This window comes from Panthera uncia, chromosome D1 (genome assembly GCF_023721935.1).
Source record: "Panthera uncia isolate 11264 chromosome D1, Puncia_PCG_1.0, whole genome shotgun sequence".
In the NCBI taxonomy this organism is placed as follows: Eukaryota; Metazoa; Chordata; class Mammalia; order Carnivora; family Felidae; genus Panthera; species Panthera uncia.
In genome coordinates, this window is record NC_064808.1 from 84,510,243 (window position 1) to 84,530,262 (window position 20,020).

The 20,020-nt window shown below is 40.7% G+C and overlaps 1 protein-coding gene across 7 annotated transcripts in view; it reads left to right on the plus strand.

Moving 5' to 3' along the window:
• The window catches only part of SNX19 (sorting nexin 19), a 47,738-nt gene that overhangs the window by 12,772 nt on the left and 14,946 nt on the right, over positions 1-20,020 (plus strand). The window contains exon 9 of one of the 7 annotated variants that reach the window (XR_007462833.1): positions 16,292-16,433. The exons of the other annotated variants lie outside the window; for them this stretch is intronic. The gene's annotated coding sequence lies outside the window, so the exon portion shown is untranslated. The remainder of the gene's footprint in view (positions 1-16,291; positions 16,434-20,020) is intronic. 7 annotated transcript variants of the gene reach the window in all.

Sequence of the window (20,020 nt, forward strand, 5' to 3'; positions counted from 1 at the left end):
TTGTCTAAAGAGTGAATGGGTCTGCTTCTATAGGACTTCTGGCATAATCCACCGAGTTACAGACATTGCCTGTGATCTTAAAATACTTCAGCTCTTACTACTGGGGGATCCATTCTCCACCCAGTTAAACCCCAAGCCCTACACTGTTCACCTTGTTACAGTGAACATTTCACTGACAGTATGTATTCACTGTGATGATAAATAATGAGAAAGACAAGGCGAAAACAGATCAGTGCTCTGAAAATAAAGATTGTTTTCTCCAAAAGGTGTGTAAATAGTCAACAACTGAGCAAGTACTTCCACAGGATGGTAAGGAATAGAAGTATACTTGGACTTAAAATGTGGATTGTGATCCCAACACCACTTATATCTCTTAAAAGATCTGTGAAAAGATGTATTCTGTGGAACTTTTTGTGGTATCCTCTCCCACCTTCCCCCAGAACTGAGGAGCCCTCTTGTCTACCCTTAGAGTTGTGATCATAATACTGATCACACAGCGTATTAGAGAAATAATGTTCTTTCCCTAAACTAGTGGTCCTCAAGTGAGGGCCAATTTTCTCCCAGGGGTAGTTGGCAATATCAGGAGACATTTTGAGTTGTCACAACTGGGAAGGGAGATAGGAGACTATTTAATCTAGTGGGTAGAGGCCAGGGATGCTATTACACTACACAGGACAGCACTCTCCCCACTCCCAATGCCCCAAACAACACTGAATCATCCTACCCAAAATAACAGTAGTACAGAGGTTAAGAAACCATGTTCTAGACTACCAGTTCTTTAGGGAGTACACCTGACTTTATATCCCCAGCAACTTACACAGGACCCAGGACATAGAAGATGCTCACTAAATGCCAAATCAAAGATAAACATTTCCTTTCTCATCACCTTCATACTTGAAAGCAGAGTCTGTCTGTGTTGTTTTCAGTCACTTGTGGATGTTGTTAATTGAGCCTTTGTTTCTCTTCTTCCTCTGTTAAGCTTTCCCTTGCTGATCTTCCAAAGTGGATGTTGTTAATTGAGCCTTTGTTTCTCTTCTTCCTCTGTTAAGCTTTCCCTTGCTGATCTTCCAAAATCTTCCAAAATGCTGATCTTTCAAAAAATTGGAAGATCCTAAAACTAGCTAGTATGTGATAATTGATTACCCTCGTCCTTGAAAGCATTTACATGACAAATTGGTTTCAAAACACAAGAAAGTATTCAAAGATAAGGATTCATATATGAAAAAGGTAGGAAGAAGTTTACCTGAAGTGTAAATAACTCAGAATATTAAAGGGCTTGAGCCAGTACCAGATAAGGAGAGAGAAATATATTTGGCGGTTACAGGCTGATCACTGAAAAAGTAGTATTTTACATAGTCAGGGTTCTTAGAGATCTAAACCAGGGAGATTAAATACAAGGGAATTTCAAACTTGAGAATTCTAAGCCAGATTGCATTTACCTCAGTGGGCAATGATTATAAATTCTCTCAGGATAGGGAAGAGAGAAGAGTAAAGTGGAGTGGATGGGATGTGCAGAAGTAAATATATTGTGCCCTCTGATCTGAGCAGTTTCTGGGTTTGACTGGTAGACAGTTGTCCAAGCTGTTTGTAGCATTCATCCACTTCACCTTGAAATACTCTTACCTGTCTATCTAGCTGGGAAATTGTTTTGGTCTTACTCCTTAATTCACCAGGCTGATCAGTAGTGAACAAAACAGATAGTCTCTACTTTTCATATTTTGTACAGTTTAATGGGGGTTAGAACAGAGGGCCTTATCCACGATCACAAAGCTAATGCATGGTGGAGCCAGAAATCAAATCCAGAAATTCCAAAGCCCAAGTTCTTATCCACACAATATACTACTACCCTGCTATGATTAATTTCTCTGAGCTTTGGTTTCCTTATCTGGAAAATAGGAATAACAATAGTGTCAATCTCAGGTGCGTAGAAGGTATCCAGTAGATGTTAGGTCTTAATTATTTGCACTTCAGAAAAAGGAAAGGATAAAAAAAAATTCTTTCTCTTTCTAATTCCTCCAGCTGGTGACCCCAGATTTGTTCTACTTTTACGTCTTCAGGTTGCTCTACCCTATACCCATCTCCTGTAGCAACTGCTATCCCCACTGTGCCTGTGTCTCTGAGTTTTGCAGAATAGAGCTCCTAAACAATAAAGGCTTTGTAAGGGGTTTCTAGGTGACTTTGTGCCAATGGGTTCCTTTGTTAAAGTAACAACTAGAGTATTCCCATGTCTGACATCATGAAGCAGACCACCCAGGTATCTTTCCAGCACAGACAAGTGTAGGTTAAGTACAGAATTCAGTAGTATTTTCCAGGTGCTCCTGGTTACATGGGTGGGGAGAGCTGCTAGACTCAAGTAATGCCTTCATGAGAAGAACTTTGAATCAGGCTTGCTCACCTTTTCGTCCCCAGCCCTTGACACTTCTACTAGAACTACACCTCTAGTTAGCTGGATAGATAGCTATCTGGTGAATGAGTATGAGCAAAACCCACATGGAGCTCACACCATAAACAAAATCAGGGAGAGGGCTTACAACTAAATTTCCCTTGACATTCCTTTAACTTTTTCTGTTTTAATGGAGTGGCATCTCTGTTTGTTAAAGGAGGGAAATTCTGGATGTCTTTAGTGAATTTGAATGAAGCCAAGATGAATCTTGTGCAAGAACAGAATTTTGTGGCTAGTTACTTCTGGAAAACTCTTTGTAACTGTGGTCTGTTATCTTTGTTCATCAAAGATTTTTCCAGGCGATGATATTTTGTCCTTATTCACTTGTCTCATATCCCTTCCTATCAAAAAGTTCCCACTTCTATCAAATGTTATTGTTAGGTCCATTTTGTTTTGTGTTAGCTACAGTGGAAATGGGAACATAGCCAGTTGACACCCTTCACACCCTAAGTCTCCACAGACTAGAATTAAGAGTTTCATCCTTCCCTGTTCAAGGCCTTTCATCCTTCCCTAGAAATCATTCCCATCTTTTAAATGATGCACATGGCCCCCTTCTCAAATAGCTGGTGCTGGGTTCACAGTGTTCTTGAAGCGTTTTAAAGGGAGTCAAGGAGTACCTGGGGGGCTGTCAGTTAAGCGTCCGACTTCGGCTCAGGTCATGATCTCATGGTCATGGGTTCGAACCCTGCATCAGGCTCTGTGCTGACAGCTCAGAGCCTGGAGCCTGCTTTGGATTCTGTGTCTCCCCACTCTCTCTCACTCTCTCCCCTCCCCCATTCATGCTCTGTCTCTCAAGAATGAATAAATGTTTAAATACATACATACATACATACATACATACATAAATAAAATAAAAGATGGGAGTCAAGAGGCAACCATGGATATCTGGGGAAAGAATTACAATTCCCCTTCCAGAAGTTCAAAGTATCTGTGGTCTTACACCAGCAAGTTCCCCTGTGCATGGTAGACAGGGAATAGACAGGGCTTACTTCAGGACTCAAAGTGTAGATACTTTGTAGATAACAATGTAGATAACACAATGTAGATAACATTGTTACCTTCAGCGTATTTAGTGCCCAGCAAACCTTTGTTGAGAGTTTACTTTGTGCAGACACTATACTGAACACACAAGCGCATTATATCATTTAATCCCCTCAAAGCCCTGTAGAACAGCTATGATCCCCGTTTCAAAGATGAGGAAGCTAAGGCTTACAAAGAAGTGTGGTTACTTAATCCAGATCACAGAGCTAATAAGTATACCACAGGCAGAATCTGAACCCATGTTTGTCTAATTTTCAGCTTAATGACTTTATCTTTTCTGATCAGTTTTGTTCTGGGATTTGAAGGGATTAAAAACCAACAAAATTATTTTGCCTCAGAGTAGTCTACGTTCCCCAAGAGGAAATTTTCAGTCATTTTGTAAAATCCAAACCACATTTCCCTATATGCACATTCTCATGTAACACAAAGGGCCCTGCAGCATCCTAATCCTAAGGTCATCCCATGTTACATGTCCCCTGAACGGCTTACGCTTCTTTTTATTTTTAAGATGCGGTTTATACAGTGCTACATTCTTGGGCTTTATTTGCTTTGGTAAGCAAATAAGTTGGAATTTGATATCCCCCCCAAAGCTACAGCACCTCCCCCACCTCCCCACCACTCCACATACCTTTGTTACTATTACAAGAGGTACAGTGTGGTCCCTGCCTGCTTCAGTGTTGGCCTCTCTGAGACTGTCCCCAGGAAGCACCATGGCTGTTCAGTCTCTGAAACCATAAGTATCTGAGCTGTATCCTTTTGCAGCATACTTGGGCTGTCTTTAGTTCTGCACTTTAAAGGTAGTTGGTATTGATGGCACTGATAGCTATTGCCACTTCTCTAGTCATCGTGAACACACTGCAGTTCAGGCATCAGGGACAGAACTGCCATCTAGATTTACATTCATTACCTTAAAATGTCATAATTTTCCAGCCGCCAGCATTATCATCTCTAAGAAAATAAGTTAGCTTCTGCTTTCAACTTTGTTTACTCCCCTTGCTCCCTTAAAAGATCTATATACGTAACTGCCTTGGATGCCAAGGACTCCTGCCAAATCATGAACAGTCACTCCCTCAGTCTCTCTCTAGCCTGCAAAAAAAAAAAAAAAGGAGAGTAAATTCAACCTCATGACCCCTCCTTCTAAGCCAGGGTTGGAAGAGTTCTGGTCTGAGCCAGGCTTCATAAATCTCCCTTGATTGTTGATGTTGTTGATGGTGTGGAGAGAGTGGGGGAAGGGAGCTAAAGAGAAGTTAGATGCCCAAAAAAGGCATTGTTAAGTCAAAGGGAAGTCTTGCACGCATGCGCGCCTGACCTCGTATGTCAGCTTCCGTGCTGGGAACATCCAATTATGTAAGAAGGAGCACTCCTTGTTTGGAATTAGAGACAAAGGGAGGGGAAGAGGAGTGGGGGTAGCAGTCTAAGCCAAGAAGTGAATCCAGCTTGTGCAGACTGCTCATGTCCGAAAACAGAAGAAACTTAACAGTATCCCTGCATGCATCAGAATCAGGGTTAAGAAATTGGACAAGTACTCAGATATGACTAGGCTGGAGGGAAAGAGGAGAGATGTACTGTGCTCCATTGATGGTAGAAGGTTTGGGGCAGGAAGACCCAGCCAAGGTAAGGGGTGAGATTATTATGGAGTCCTGATGTAGAGCAAAGGAATGAGAAGAAGCTGGACTGGTTCCCTGCTTGGATGCCCAGAGCAGTGATCTGATAAAAATATGAGGCAGGCTAGCAGTAGAGTACACGAATGCCACGTCTCGTGGCTCTGCCCTCCCCATGGCCCCGAAGATGGCATCAGACTCTGTGTCAAAAGGGCAGCAGACACATTCTTGGCATCTACATCAGGATTTCTTAAAGAGTGAGTGAGTGAATGTGTTTGTGTGTGTATGTTGAGGGGCACGTGGGAATGGAATAGTGTGGTAAAAAGAGTAGGGAAAAGGGAAGAAGGTTCTGTGATCTGTGGGCAAAGAGACTAGTTAAGTATGTTAAGTCAGGAATTATATGGAGATGAAGAAGAAAAGAAAGAATGTGTCAGGTTTAAGGAGTCCAACAAGCAGTGCACTTGAAAATTAAATGGATGAAAAAATTAAATGGCAGGCACTGGACTTTATGCCAGGCCATGGACTCATTTTCTTAGAAAAGCAATATCTATAGATTATCTCCAGGGAAAATCAGAAGGTGTATGGGGAGAGAGTAGGGGAGCATTGGAGAGGCTGTGCTGCCAGGCAAGAATGTGCATTTTCCAGAAAGAGAATTATGAATGGCTGACCGTGTACTCTTTTGCCTCCACTAATTCTCTTAGGTCACTCCAGAGTCTTAGGTGCTCTCTAAGAGGAATCTATTCAAGGGCCTCTTTCTCGGTGGGCATGTCTAGGTAGCAGATGGATAAAGGGTCTTTCTGACATTGGTTATGTCTTAAGGGGGGAACATCAGGCCTGCCACCAAAGGGTACAAGTAAGTACAACAGGAAAGGAGCTAACATTTGTTAAATACTAACTATACCAGGTAAGCAGCCATGTACTTCAGGTACTAATGTGCAGTGCAGTTCTGTGAAATAGACATATATTTACACATTTTACAAGTGAGGAAAATGATATTTGGGTTAAATAACCTTCCAGAATTATAGAGCTAGTAAGTATCACACCCAGGATTCCACTTCAGTCATCCTGGCCTCAAAGCCTATGAAATTGCTGCTGCTCCATACTGCCTCCCAACTCTGCAAGCTTCCTCACCAAGGCGTGACCACTAGAATTGACCTTGCAAGTTCCTATGCCTTATTTCCATCTAATCTCTCTTGCTTTCCATCTGACTAGACTGAGGGACACATGCACATGATGGTAGTATATAAATTCATTTCCATCTGCATATTTCTGATTTTATTTTTAAAACACTCCTGGATCAGAGATTGCATAGTTTCCCTTAGGGTCCCTGTTCTACATCCTATTCCCAGTCAGAAAAAGATTTTCAGAGTTAAGATTCAGAGTTTCTCAAGAAACGCAAATTACAGCTTTCTCCTTTGCTCCATAAATTTCTCTTTTGATTCAGCTTTGGTGCCTTGTGGTTTCTTACACTTGATCTCTTTCTACACACAATTTCTGTAGAAAATAGCATACTTTTGTAAGAGCCCCAGATATAAAATTATCTCAGACTAAGTCTTCAAATTTTCCTATCAGATTATTTTCTGGCCCTCTCATTATTGACTCAGGCAGTTTTTAGAGTTGCTGAAAATAATTTTTTGCACTGATGGCTTTGGATTAGGTTGTATTGTGCTTCCTTGGGGAAAAGGAACATCGTTTGACTTACGCTTCTTCCACTAGACCTTGACAAAGGTCTCAACTTCTATAGATTGTGCCAGGATGGGCCACAGCAGTCTCTCCTATTATGAGTGGCCTCCCTGTCAGATTTCTTAGGTGCCACTTACCCTACACCCATCTTAGGATAAAGACTTCATGCCTTTTCTATTATATACCGACAGTTTCTACTTGAATACCCCTTTAAAGTTGTAACAGATAGGTGGTACCTGACTGGCTATGTGCCTATGCCTGTGGGTTTTTGCACTTCTGTATATAAATTCTCATACACTGAAACACAGAGGCAGAATTGATCATTGCATCAGTTATGAATAAAACAGTATCATGAGGTATTTCAACCTCAAAACCTTCTTTCAAGGCACATTACTTGTATCTCTTGTCCATCTATAACTACAAATTGGAACCCAGGGCACCTGGGTGGCTCAGTTGGTTAAGCGTCCAACTTCAGCTCAGGTCACGATCTCACGGTTTGTGAGTTCAAGCCCCACATCAGGCTCTGTGCTGATAGCTCAGATCCTGGAGCCTGCTCCAGATTCTGTGTCTCCCTCTCTCTCTGCCCCTCCCCCACTCCTGTTCATTGTCTCTCTCTCCTTGTCTCTCTCTCTCTCTCTCTCTCTCAAAAATAAATCAACATTTAAAAAAAATTAAAAAAACAAATACGAACCCAAGACAGTTTTGAAGGACAGTTTCAGACTGTCTGTATCCTGAGAGTGGGGACTCTGTCTTATTCATCATTCTGTCATAAGCACCTAGCTATATATGTGGAAAGCACTTAACAAATTTATGTCAAATGAACATCTTCTTACCACTAGTGAGAATTGCAGGGATTCCTCAGTAGTGCTAGGGGACAAGAAACACAAACGTGAACTGAGCCTCTGTTATATCCCTCCCCCACAGCTCTAAGTGAGCAACTTGAATTCCCATAGCCATGGTTGAGCCTGAAAAGAGGGTTTTCCTTTGGGCCTTTCAGGCCTTCTCCTATCCTAGTGGCACTCTCCTTTCCGAAAGAACATAGTGCCCTCTCTGTCCTGGGCCTCCCACTGTAAGACCCATACAGGCTTGACCTCTCTGGAAGCGTCTCCTGCTGTTGTACCTTCTCAGCCCCTTTCCTTCCACACAGGGAAGTAAGAATATGTGCTTTGAAGTCAGACAGATCTGAATTCAAATCCTACTACTTTGTGTCTTACTGTCTGTGTGACTTAGACAAGTCACATAACCTCCCTCTGCCTCAGTTACTCTCCAAATGGAAATAAGAGTTCCTAACTCATGAAGTTAGTTGGAGAATAAGAGATGATAATGAAAGCCTCTTGATGTGAGCCTGGCACAGGGCAGCATCACCCATGACTTCTCACCCATCTTTATAAGGTCCATGTTCCATTTCCTTGGGGATTTTGACTTGCTGGGGCAGTAACATATCTGAGGTAGAGAATATGTTTACATTTCAACATCTTTCTGGAGAGGTCTTTCTACTGTGCTTGCTTTGTGATCTGCAGGGCCTCTTTCTTCATATGATCTATCTATGCACTCCATGCTACCTTACATACTTAAAGTCTCCCCCAGTCATATCCAGAGCAGAACCTCAGAGTTTCTTCAGAACCAGGGGACTGCCCTGTAATGTAGATGCTCCTAACTCTCTTCACTTGCTTTCTAGGAAACTAACTTTATGTTCTTGTTATGGTGACCTCTTTACAAATAATTTTTGAAAAGTCTAAGATTTGATACCTCTGTGCTAGCCCTTCAGATCTGATGTGTGACTGTTTCTACTTTAAGGTCCTTTCAGCCTAAGAGAAGAAATAACCCATATGAAACAATTAGAAATATTGAATAATGTGAGGCCAAATGACACTGGATATAGACTGTAAACATAGTACAAAACAAATTAGGATTCTTGGAGCTAAAGGCTTTATAAAGGAAAGTAAGTGTTTAAAGCTGTATGTGAGATGGGTGTCAGTTAGGTTTAGCATAAAGAATAGTACAGACACTGAACATTTTAAGGAGAAGAGGGGCATTATTTCTACTTTAAATAAAAAGTAAACTTTAAACGTATTTTGAATATCTTCATTCAGTCCCTCTCTGAGAGAGACAGAGACAGATATAGAGGAAGTGTTTGGGTGAGAGAATCTTCATGTGCACAGAAGACAGAAAGATCATTTTGACAAAAACATCTTGGAAAGCCCAGCAAGAAGCTGAGGGAATTAGAGCAGGAATTCTCCCTCTAGGCACCAGGTGGCACTGCAAGTTAAATTGTGCCCATTTGCCTTCTTTGAGGGAGGGTTTATTTTGCAACTACAGGTCCTTGTCTTGGTGGTGATAGGAACAGAAACCATTCCCTGCCTTGCTCCATGATTCAGAAGCTACTTATCTGCCCTCTACTCTGGGCCACTGACTTTTAGATGAGCCCATTTTATCTTTCACCCTCTCCCCTCTCTCTGATCGGTCTTCAGTGTACACTTGCTTCTCTGAGCAGTATGTACTGCCAGAAGTTGCCCGTTTGAGTGCATGCCACCCCTCAAGGATTCAGTGCTGGAGCTGATTCATCAAGAACAGTTTTAACTCAGAAACCCAGAGTAAACCAGACAGCCTACAGTGATTAAACCAGCTGGACATCTGAAGTTGAAAAAATCTGTTGCTACTCTCTATAAGCTAGTTGGTCCTATACTCAAGGCCTTTTAAGATACCAGAATCCTAGATATATATGTCACTAAGGTAGACATTGTCAATGCTAGATTGCACTGATATTGGGAATCTTATAAACCTCTTAAATGATCAAGGGTATTTTGTTTTGCTTTCAGCCATGGATGGAGATCATTTGTCTCTTTCCTATTGACTTGGTATTGGAACACAGCCATATGTTAACACTTCAGGTTTGATCTTTACCTCTGTCTTTAGACAGAGACTTCACCAAGTGCCCTGTGGAGGAATAGACCTGTATGGTACTAGAGTAGGGAGGTAGTAGGGGTGACCCGGTGGGAAATACACCTTAGTCTAGTGCTGTAATTATGGCACCGGAGATTTCCTTTGGGGGAATTTAGCCCTTCCTCAGTAAATATATAATCTCTATAACATGGTATGCTTGGTATGGAAATGCAGCTTCAAGGTAAGCCCCTTGACCACCTCCTCCTCTCTCCCCCTTGTTTTCTAACCACAAGTGGTGCCCCCAAAATCCCTACTATGTGGACATCTGGAGTCACCACAGCTCTATTCCATATCCTTAGGATCAGAATGGATAACCTTCTATTTGGAAAGGTTTTAAAATTCAGCCTATAGACAAGAAACTGAAAACAACTACCTTTGGGTTACTCTTCTACCCCTTGTTCTTTTTAGCCTTTTCCAGCTTCCTCCACCCATTTTCACAGTATAATTTGGAACCCTACTATGTCTACTTATTTAAACCCAATCCCTAATTCTCTTCCACATCATGGCTAAGCATACTTTAACCTGAGATCTAGTAGAAGTTGGGAGCCAGTCGCATCATGTAGAGCACACACTTACCACTTTTCCATCCTTCAGTTCTCCCTCCTTCTTCCTCTCCGATAGTGGTGGGGTTTGCTCAGAGCAGAACCTGGGCATCCTTCTGTGAGGTAAACTCAACCAGGAACAACAGGGGTTTAGCTGTCAAGACAACAGTGAAATTCCTGCCTTCTGCCCTCCTTTGTGCCCTTGCCTTTCTTTCCAGGGCTCCAGTTCTAAGCATTCCTCTCCGTCTCCCTGTCCTTTCCCCTCCATAGACTCAGTATTCTTCTGAATGGGTGCCCATTTTAATCAGTCTTCCCTTTCCCTGCCTTCCTGCCTTACGTGCTGAGAAAGAAAGGCTCAGCTGCCTGGTGACTGAGAATGACCCAAGCTTGCTGTTCACATGGGAGTGAGGAAAGAAGGAAAGAGAGATTTTGGATCCTGCAGTCCAGCCCTTGCAGTGAAAGTTGCATTGTTTAGTATTATTGAGGTCTTGCTTTAGGAAGGATTCCAAAATATAATCTTCAAATTACCCATAAGCCCCTGTGGTTTCTCTCCAATCTTCTTAAACACACAGGACAAAAGTGGTTCACTGTTCTAATATTTATATCCCTAAGCCTGCCAGGAGGAGAGTCAGTTTGCAAAAGGGAAAACTAAGGCATGAAATGCAAAGCTCACTCAGGACTTTACCATCATTAACTTTGTGAAGAAGGTAAGGCAAGAATTAGCCCATTTTATTAAGAAGGAAGCCAGAACTCTGGTCATTCAAGTGGTCAAGGCAGGTTCAAAACTGTGGCTTTCTAGTGTTATTTCCAGTCATTATAGCACACTGCTTGTGTGAAGCCTTTGTAGCTATGGCCACTGAATGTGTCTTTTCCATAGAAGAGTATGAGCTAGTTTATACTCAGTATTGCCTTGAAAACTGTGGTGACGGGAATCTCTTGGGCTTGGAGAAAAGACATGGACTGTTCTAAAGACGCTAAGGAGGCTGCTGGTTGTGAGGCAGATGTTCTGCTGCTGCTTTTACATGGATCAAACAAAGAGCACAGGCAATTGTCCAAGAAGCATGACTTTGATTTTGCCTAGCCTTAGAATCTATCAGCTGTGACTTTTCAGGGCTGGATTATGGTGCATTAGCAACATTATATGCGGCTGAGAAAAGTTGATGGGAAGGTCTTCAGAGGTTTACTAGATTTGTGTAACCAACTTTCAAACTGGAATCCTAAGGGTGTCACAATCCTCAAATCTAGAACAAATTTCTAGAGCTCTCCCTTTGCAATTAGTCTCATTTATCCCATGAACACAGAACCCCTCAAGTGTCTTCCTCTCATTCTGTATTTGTTAGAAAGGTAACCTGACCCTTGCTTTTGGTCACTTTTTACCCAGACGTTCTGCTATTTTCTTCTTCTTACTAGTTTCAAATAATAGGCTGGAATCAGTTTGATGCTGCTCCATCCATCAGGGGCAGTTCCCAAAATACAAGTGTGACTCACAGTCCTCTTAACCCCTTTGCTTTTGTTTGACTTTCAGTTTCTTCCATCCTCTGGGCCTATTTGCCAGGAAAAGTGACAAAACATAGACTGCTGGCAGGTGTCTCTCTTCTCTAGGCTTTATAGAGTGTGCCACATACGAAGCATGGCTGACCCAGTCCCTTCCTTCTACCTCTCTTGCCTTCCAGGGGAATACATAACCAGAGGTGAATTGCATGGATTATTCATGGTTTTTTTGTTTGTTTTTGTTTTTGAGAGAGAGCGCACAAGCAGGGGAGGCACAGGGGGAGAGAGAGAGAAAGAAAGAGAAGGAGGGAGAGAATCTTAAGCAGGCTCCATGCCCAGCACAGATCTTGACATGGGGCTTATCTTGCAACCATGAAATCATGACCTGAGCCAAAATCAAGAATCAGACACTTAATTGACTAAGCCACCCAGGCGCCCCTCATGATGAACTCTTAATTCTAGCTCAGCTGACTTACTACCTGGGATACTTACAACATTTACCCTATACCTGGTGTGTTGGAACACAGTTTAATTTTAATGTTAACCTAAATAAAAGATTATTAGGAAAATAAATCTGCCTAATATTTATGTAAATACATATAAAATGCCAAATACAAAGGATTTCTAGAATGTCCACAATTTTTTTAATCTCTTACTGTCTTCTTCCATAAGCATGAATAATGAGGAGCTTACTGTTCTTTTCTACTCTTACTATTCTTTTCCTGCTTTAAGTTTTGGGATATTTGCCTTTTCCAAAGCTTATTTTGAGCAGTGTGCCATGCTTTTAGACCATTGTCCCATAGAGAGCATTAATTCCCTTAGTAACTAACATTTATTGATTACCCTCTGTGCTAGACACTTCATTAAGTGATCTAAATACAAAAAAGACCCCAAATTCCTACCCTACAAAATTTAATATCCAGTTGGAGGTGCAATATTATAAATTAGGAATTAGAGTACAAAGTTAGGACTTTAACAAGGACCCTGTAGGTGATTAAGAGAAGTGATAAAGTAATGAACAATGAGAGGCCCAGAGCAGGCTCACAGGAGGATGGCTTCTGAGGCAGGATTGAAACGAGTAGGGAAATGGAGAGCAGACACTGGAGAACAGAGTATTGATGGCAGAGCAGTAAACAGCCTGGTGTATTTATGGTACTCGAAGAAGTCAGGTATGATTAGGAATATATGACGTGCAACGAGAGTGGCCAGATTACATTGAAGAGTCTGATGGGTGCCAACTCATACAGAGCCTTGTGAGCCATTCAGAGAACGTCAAGTTTGTCCCCCATTTGTGGGGAAGCTTCTTACAAAATGTAAACAGGTGATGACATGATTGACTTTGTAACTTAGAAAAATCACCTAAATAGCGCTGCAGAGGATCAGTTGAAGGAGGCAAAGTTAGCACCAGGGAGACAAATTAGGAAAGGGTTGTACTGACAGCAATGAAAGGTGATGAGGAATTGTGATAGAGATGGGAAAGGTTGAAGAATTCGTGAGATGGAGGAGGTAGGATCACCTAGATTTACTAATTGTTTAAATCCTTGGTGTTGCAGGGTCTATGTGGATTCAGAACAGGGAAAAGGAGAAAGAATAACTCTGTTTTCCAGTGTGTAGATTGAGAAGCATGACTGATAGGACAGTATGACATCTTTCCATACAGCACATCTGACTTGTGCTTTAAAAAGTCTGCGGCTGCTCATTAAATCAATAGATTTTTATCTCCTTTTGTGTAAAAATAAGTGATGATATATGAGGAAACATGGACTATATCCCTAGTCATTTTGAGATTTTTAATAGAATACTTAGAGACCCAAGAGCCCAGATTATATTTTCGTCTTTTCTTCTGTCTATAAGTTCTTTTGTCTTTGGAAGACAAAGGGAAATGTGGAATGTATAGCTGGTACAAAGGGAAGATTTTCAAATTTTCTGTTCTTTGGCACATGATACTCACATGGTGGACTCCGGACTATCAAATAGAGCATAACTCAAGGATAATAGAATGTACATGGCAGGAGACCTGTCAATTCAGTGAAGAGCAAGAAGGTAAAAAAAAAAATTGTTTAGATAAAGCTAACACTGGATATGAGAACAGACAGAGAATGAGATAAGGAATATTACTGTTTTATATGCCATAATAATGAGTTAACTCAAAAATTTAACACTCAAAGTTACCATGAGAATCGTGGAATAAAATTGATTCAGTATTTGATGGCTTGTTGTATGACTGGCACTATTATAGTAAATGCTGAGGAAGATATCAAAATGAATTCAGTAAGATCCCTTTCCGCAGAACCTTACAGTCTATTCTTTTGGCACCTACAAGAAGCTCAACCAATTTGTGTGGAATAAATGGAATAAACAAACTAAACACAGAATTCCAGTGAGGAAAGAAAAGAATCAAAATCAGATGAAACCAGCTTCGTTAACTGAGATCAGATTCTAGAAGTATGCATATATTTAAAAAGGGGGCAGAAGGGAGGACACACACTGAGTAATGCAAAATAGTAGCAATAGAACTAATAAGAATGTGTCCAGTAAGCTTAAACTCGGAGTTGAATTTGTGGATAAATGTTAGGGGTAAAGGCTTTAAAAAACAACAACAGGAAAAACAAGAAAAGCAAAGAAAGTAAGTTAAATTGTTTGAAACAGATGCTGTAGTAGTCACTGGCTACCTTGAGAAAGCATTTATTCATCTGTTCAACAGTAAATTGGCCTGCTGTATGCTAAGCTGTTTAATTTCTGTTTGTTTGTTATTTTTTTCTTGTCAAGGAAAATGGTTTGACAAGAATTGGACAGACATGATTAAACTAGAAGACTAAAATAGAAATGCAGATAAAAGAGCACTTAACCTATTTTGAAGCTCCCATACCTGACCCAGATGAATTATATTCTGTGGAACTGAACATTTGTATTTATCATTGAAGACCTAAGTTCATTAAGAAAATTGGCATATAGGATGTGGTGGGTTGGAGGTGGACAAATATGTTGCCTTTTAAAAAATGGATACAGGTCATTAACCCTGATATTTACCTCTAGAAATTTCTGAAGCAGATTATTAAATAGATGTTTTGTGAACATGCTTGGAGGGAGAAATGGCGAGCCCCAGAAACCAGTATGCGTTCAGTGGGAACATGCCCTGCCTTCTTAGCATAGTTTCTGTCTTTCTTTAGCAGGATTATTAAACCATTAAAATGCATTGGTTAGTAAATTGTAGGTGGATTTCCACAAGCTTTGGCCATATTCTTATAATATCCATGTGGAAAAAATGGGCATATGTGGCCTGAACTATAGTACTTTCAAGTGATTCACGGCTAGTTGAGTTTCTCTAGCCCAAGATATCTATCTAACAAACTGACGGCCTCCTGGAGGGAAATTTTTAGTGATAGAGCATTTTTCTTGTTCTTATCCTGCTCAATTTTTTCATCAGTAAATTTGCAAGTAATTGTAATCTTAGAGGTATAATTAATACTCTGGATGACAAAAATCCAGTTTCAAAAGGTTAGAATAATAGGTCAAAACCAACAAGGTGTATTTAATAGAAATAAATGTTATAAATTAGAATTTAGATTTTAGATTCAAAAATTGCACAAGTACAGAAGGGCAAGACTAGGCTTAACAGAGAAGCATGTGATTTTTTGTTAAAGTACATATGTGGAACTAGGGTCCTAGTTGACTACAAAACTCAGTATGAGTCAGTGCTTTGATGTGTGTGCCCAAAAAGCCAACACAGTCTTTGTATTAATAGAAGTATAGTATATGGATCAAGGAAGGCACTAATCCTCTGCATTCTTTCATTCTTTGCTGGTCAGGGCACATCTGGAGGTTGTGTTTTGTTCTGGGTACTCCATTTTAAGAGAGAATAGAAAGCGGCACACACCCAGAGGTTGGAACCAGGATGAGGAATCGTTCATTTCTCTCCTCCATTCTTTAGACCTTTGTTGAGTGTATTCTGTGTGCTCAACTTTGAGGTTATCAGAATCGTGGATATATAACTTGTAACAGAGACTTAGGGGAGAAATAGCAGTTGAGTTTAAAAATACAAAGTGTTTGTTCAGGAACTCTGCCCATTTTTAATTGGATTACTTAGGTTTTTTTGGTGTAGAGCTGTGTAAGTTCTTTATGTACTTTGGATATTAACCCCTTATTGGATATATCACTTGCAAATATCTTCTCTTATTCAGTGTTGTTTGTCATTTTGTTGATGGTTTCCTTCACTGTGTGCAAAGGCCTTTTTTATTTTGGTGTATTACTGATAGTTTAATTTTGCTTTTATTTCCCTTGCCTGAGGAGACATATCTAGAAAAATGTTTCCATGACCAATGTCAGAGAAGTGACTGCCTGTGTTTTTTTCTAGGGTTTTATGGTTTCAAGTCTCACATGTAAGTCTTTGAAACATTTTGAAAGAGATATGACCTGGTAACTTTAAAATTCCTGTTTTTAACTCCAGAGGGTAGAAGCAAGAACAATGACCAGAAGTTACAACGAGGCAGTTTTTGGTTGCCAATATTTAAGAAGCATCTCTAATAAATTGCAGTTATCCTTTTCAGGAATTAAGCAACTTCCCCAAAGTCACATTCCTAATTGGTGGCAGAGCTAAGATGAAAGCCCAGCTTTCTGGATTCACGGACCAGAACCCTTGGGCTCTGCCATGATGTTACACAGGAGATTTCTACTCTGGGAGGAGGTGAGGTAGGGATTGCCTGTTTCCTTCCAGCTATGAAGTTGTATGTTCTTATTATAAACCTTTTGCTATGCAGTAGTCCTTTTTCGTTCTCTGTTTTCATGTGTGAATTGGTTAGATTATTGGAATAGATCACCTCCAAGGTTAAACAGATGATTTCTTTAATTTCCTTCCTTGATTCAAAATGCTTCAGTTTGTAATGCATAATAGTCTTATAACTGTAACTTGTTCATTTCTAATCAAAAACAAAAACTGTGGCTAGATACAGAAGTGTGGAACTCAGGATTCTCAAATCGTGGTGTTTAGGCCATATGTAGTCTTCCCTTGAAACACGTGTTTTAAAGATGTGGATCCATTATTTAAAACATGAAAGCAAAAATCAAAGAAGAAATTGTGTAGACTCCATGGCCATTTTAGATTTCACAATAGTCACTGGAAAAAAGAAACAGGAGTTTCTGGCCCTCAAAGTTCATTTCCTCCCCATTCTTCTTCCAACACAGAGCAGGAAAAGATGGTGACCTAGATACACAGTCAGAGAGCAACAATGCTGAACTTTCTCAGACACAACTGAGTAACCTGGGTCTGGCCAGTTCTAGGACCAAGAAGGCTAGTGAGAGCTGACACGGAGGAACTGTCTGTAAACAAAAGAAGGGGCAATGGCAGGAAGGCAGAGGCCTGGGAAAGGAATCAGAGGGAAGAGAAGTGTTACTTTTATCAGGTGTGATACTGGCAAAAATAACTTGTTTAATGGGAAATGCCCTGGATCCACACCATCACCCTCAAGATCTCCTTTCTCTGCACTCTGTACGTTGGGGCTACTGAGTTAATGAGCAAATACTCATAGGACTGTGGGTACAGAACACAATGTTCATGGTTTATGCCATTGTAAACATTTTACAGGGTACTTGGGGGACGGGTGGAGGGTGGGGAGTGTTTCCAGGAGGCTAAAAATGTAGCTTGGGCTTTTTCCCCCATTTCTTGGAACTCCTCATTCCTTATACTATATCAATGTTTTTCTAACTATTTTTAAACTTCAACCCACAGTAAAAAATGTATTTTACAACAGGACCCACTGTGAACACAACACATGCATGCACACACATCAGTAGGTCCATGTATGAAACAAAAGAGTTCTAAAGCAGGAAATACACTTCTATGTATTCTAAGCTGTTTCTACTTAGATGTTTTTAAATGTTGTCACAAACCAGAGTTGAGTACATGGCCACCTCTAATGCTATTCAGAATTTGAGAAATACCGTGCCACAGCCACCAGAGTTGAAATGACTTTGGAAGTAGCCTGACACATGGCAGCCAAGACCCTAGGTCTAAGTCAGTGATTCCCAACTGGGGAAGATTTTGTCCCTCAGAGGAGATGTGGCAATGTCTGGAAATGTTTGTGATTGTCACACAAGAGGTATCTGGGAGGGCAGAAATGCTTCTAAGTGTTTGATAATGCACAGGACAGCCCTTCACAACAAGGATTTAGCCTAAAATGTCAGTAGTGCCAGAGTTGGAAAACCTGGCTCTGAAGGTAATTGAAATGAGCTGACACTTCTAATCTACTATAGATCTTTTACAACGGCAGAAGCTTTAACCTGATCTTCTTTTACTCTTTTACTTTGAAGTGTATTTGGTACATTAAGGAGTTGGAGTATAATCACCCTTGGATTGTCTACAGAGGTAGCCCAGTTGAAAAAAGGATGAGAGGAATGATTCTGCTGTATCTTTTATTTAGGCTATACCAAGCATTTTTTGTTAGAATATTGTTACTGCTGTTAAGAATATTTTCTCTTTTTTTAATGTTTGTTTATTTTTGAGAGGCAGAGAGAGAGAACACAAGCCAGGGAGAGGCAGAGAGAGAGAGGGAGACAGAGAATCCAAAGCAGGCTCTGAGCTGTCAGTGCAGAGCCCAAATCGGGGCTTGCACTCACAAACCATGAGATCGTGATTGGAGCTGAAGTCGGACACTTAACCAACTGAGCCACCAGGCACCCCAAGAATATTTTCTATGTTATGATTTCACTCTCCTTCTCCCCCTGTCCTCGCCATTAGGCTCACTTACCCACGGCCCCTCCTCACTCAGCCATAGAAGCTCTTAGCAGAGAAGAGAAGGGAATTTGGCTAATTAGATTAGACATGGTCCCTTAAGCTTTCTCCCCTTACTTGTGAGAGTTGATTCTGTTGTTTTGATGGGAAATGACCTTGTGCTAACCTTGAGGTGCTGTCTTAAGCCCTAGTATTAAACTGTCTCCTTTTTAGCCACTGCTCCATTCCTCTATCTGTAGCTATTTCAGACCAGGTTCTTGTGAACACGGATAGACTTGCACTCCCAGTGTAATGAAAAGCCCTAATCTCCACATCCTCCCTCCTTCCGTGTCTGGCATCAGAGAAGCTCATGAATATCTCAGTGTCAATCTGTTGTTGCTTCTTTCTCACTTTATTGGCTATTTCTGGGCCCACTAGTAAGGCTGCCATGTGCTCTGAATCATTCAGAGATGGCCTCATAGAGCAGACCTGGTTTGGCTTTTTTTCTTCTTCTTCTTATTGGGGAAAAGGTAGGATGGTAGGAGGAGATATCTCTAAACCAAATAACAGAACTGGAATAGTAGTAGAAAATAAAACCAATGCTATTTGTGGATGTTCGCTACCATATTTATTTTAGCATATTTACCTCATGCATCTTGAATTACATAAACAATAACATTTGTATTTAGTAAATGAATTCTTATAAATAATTTATAATAAATAGACTGAGAGATATGTGTTTGTGTCCACCTTGAAACTTCAGATTTCTGTTAGCATAATAGTAAGTGGTACCAGCAGATTCCAGAAACTGATACTGGAAAAGCTCCTGTGGTACCTTGGACTTCAGACACATGCATTCCATTCCTTTTGCTTCAAGAGAACTACCGGGATACAGATTTCTTTTTAACTTTCCCACTTGTAAGTTAGGAATAGAAAGACAGCATGTGGAATAGAGAGATGAAGGGAACTAATAAGCTAAGGCATTAGTCTCTCTTTTAATTTTCCAGTGCTTAATCTCTTCACCTTCTCTAGCCCGGTTTCAGAGTGAACAGACCAATATGAAGGGAATCAGTAAGACTAGATAAAGCACTGTGGTGGTATGTGTGGAGCTCTACTCTGGAGAAGGATGATAGAATAAGAGGAAGGGAAAAGGGGGATGGAAAGGGGAGAAGAGATCATTGGATGAAGAAACCCCTGCCTTCTTTGTTGTCATCAGTTGTTGGTTCTGTGCTAGGTGTTAGGCAAGGTAAATAATACAGAATCCCTGAATCTGGTCATTTACAACTTAAGAAAGGCATTTTGTGTAATAATAAAGCATGCCTTAGAAATTGTTCTAAAGCTCACAGATTTTTTCTGTTCTGTCTGAGGCGCAGGGCAATTTGGGTGGTGGTAGTAGTCGGCACTGGTCATTTTCTTGGTTTTGGCTTTATGATTTTTTTTCCTTCTACCTTGGGATGCTCATCATTCACAATAAGATACCATATCTCAGGAGTTCTGTGAGCACGAAAGGTTTTGCTGCCCTGCCTCTTTTCCATGGGCTGTCTGGGGCTAGAAAATGAAACATGGCTAA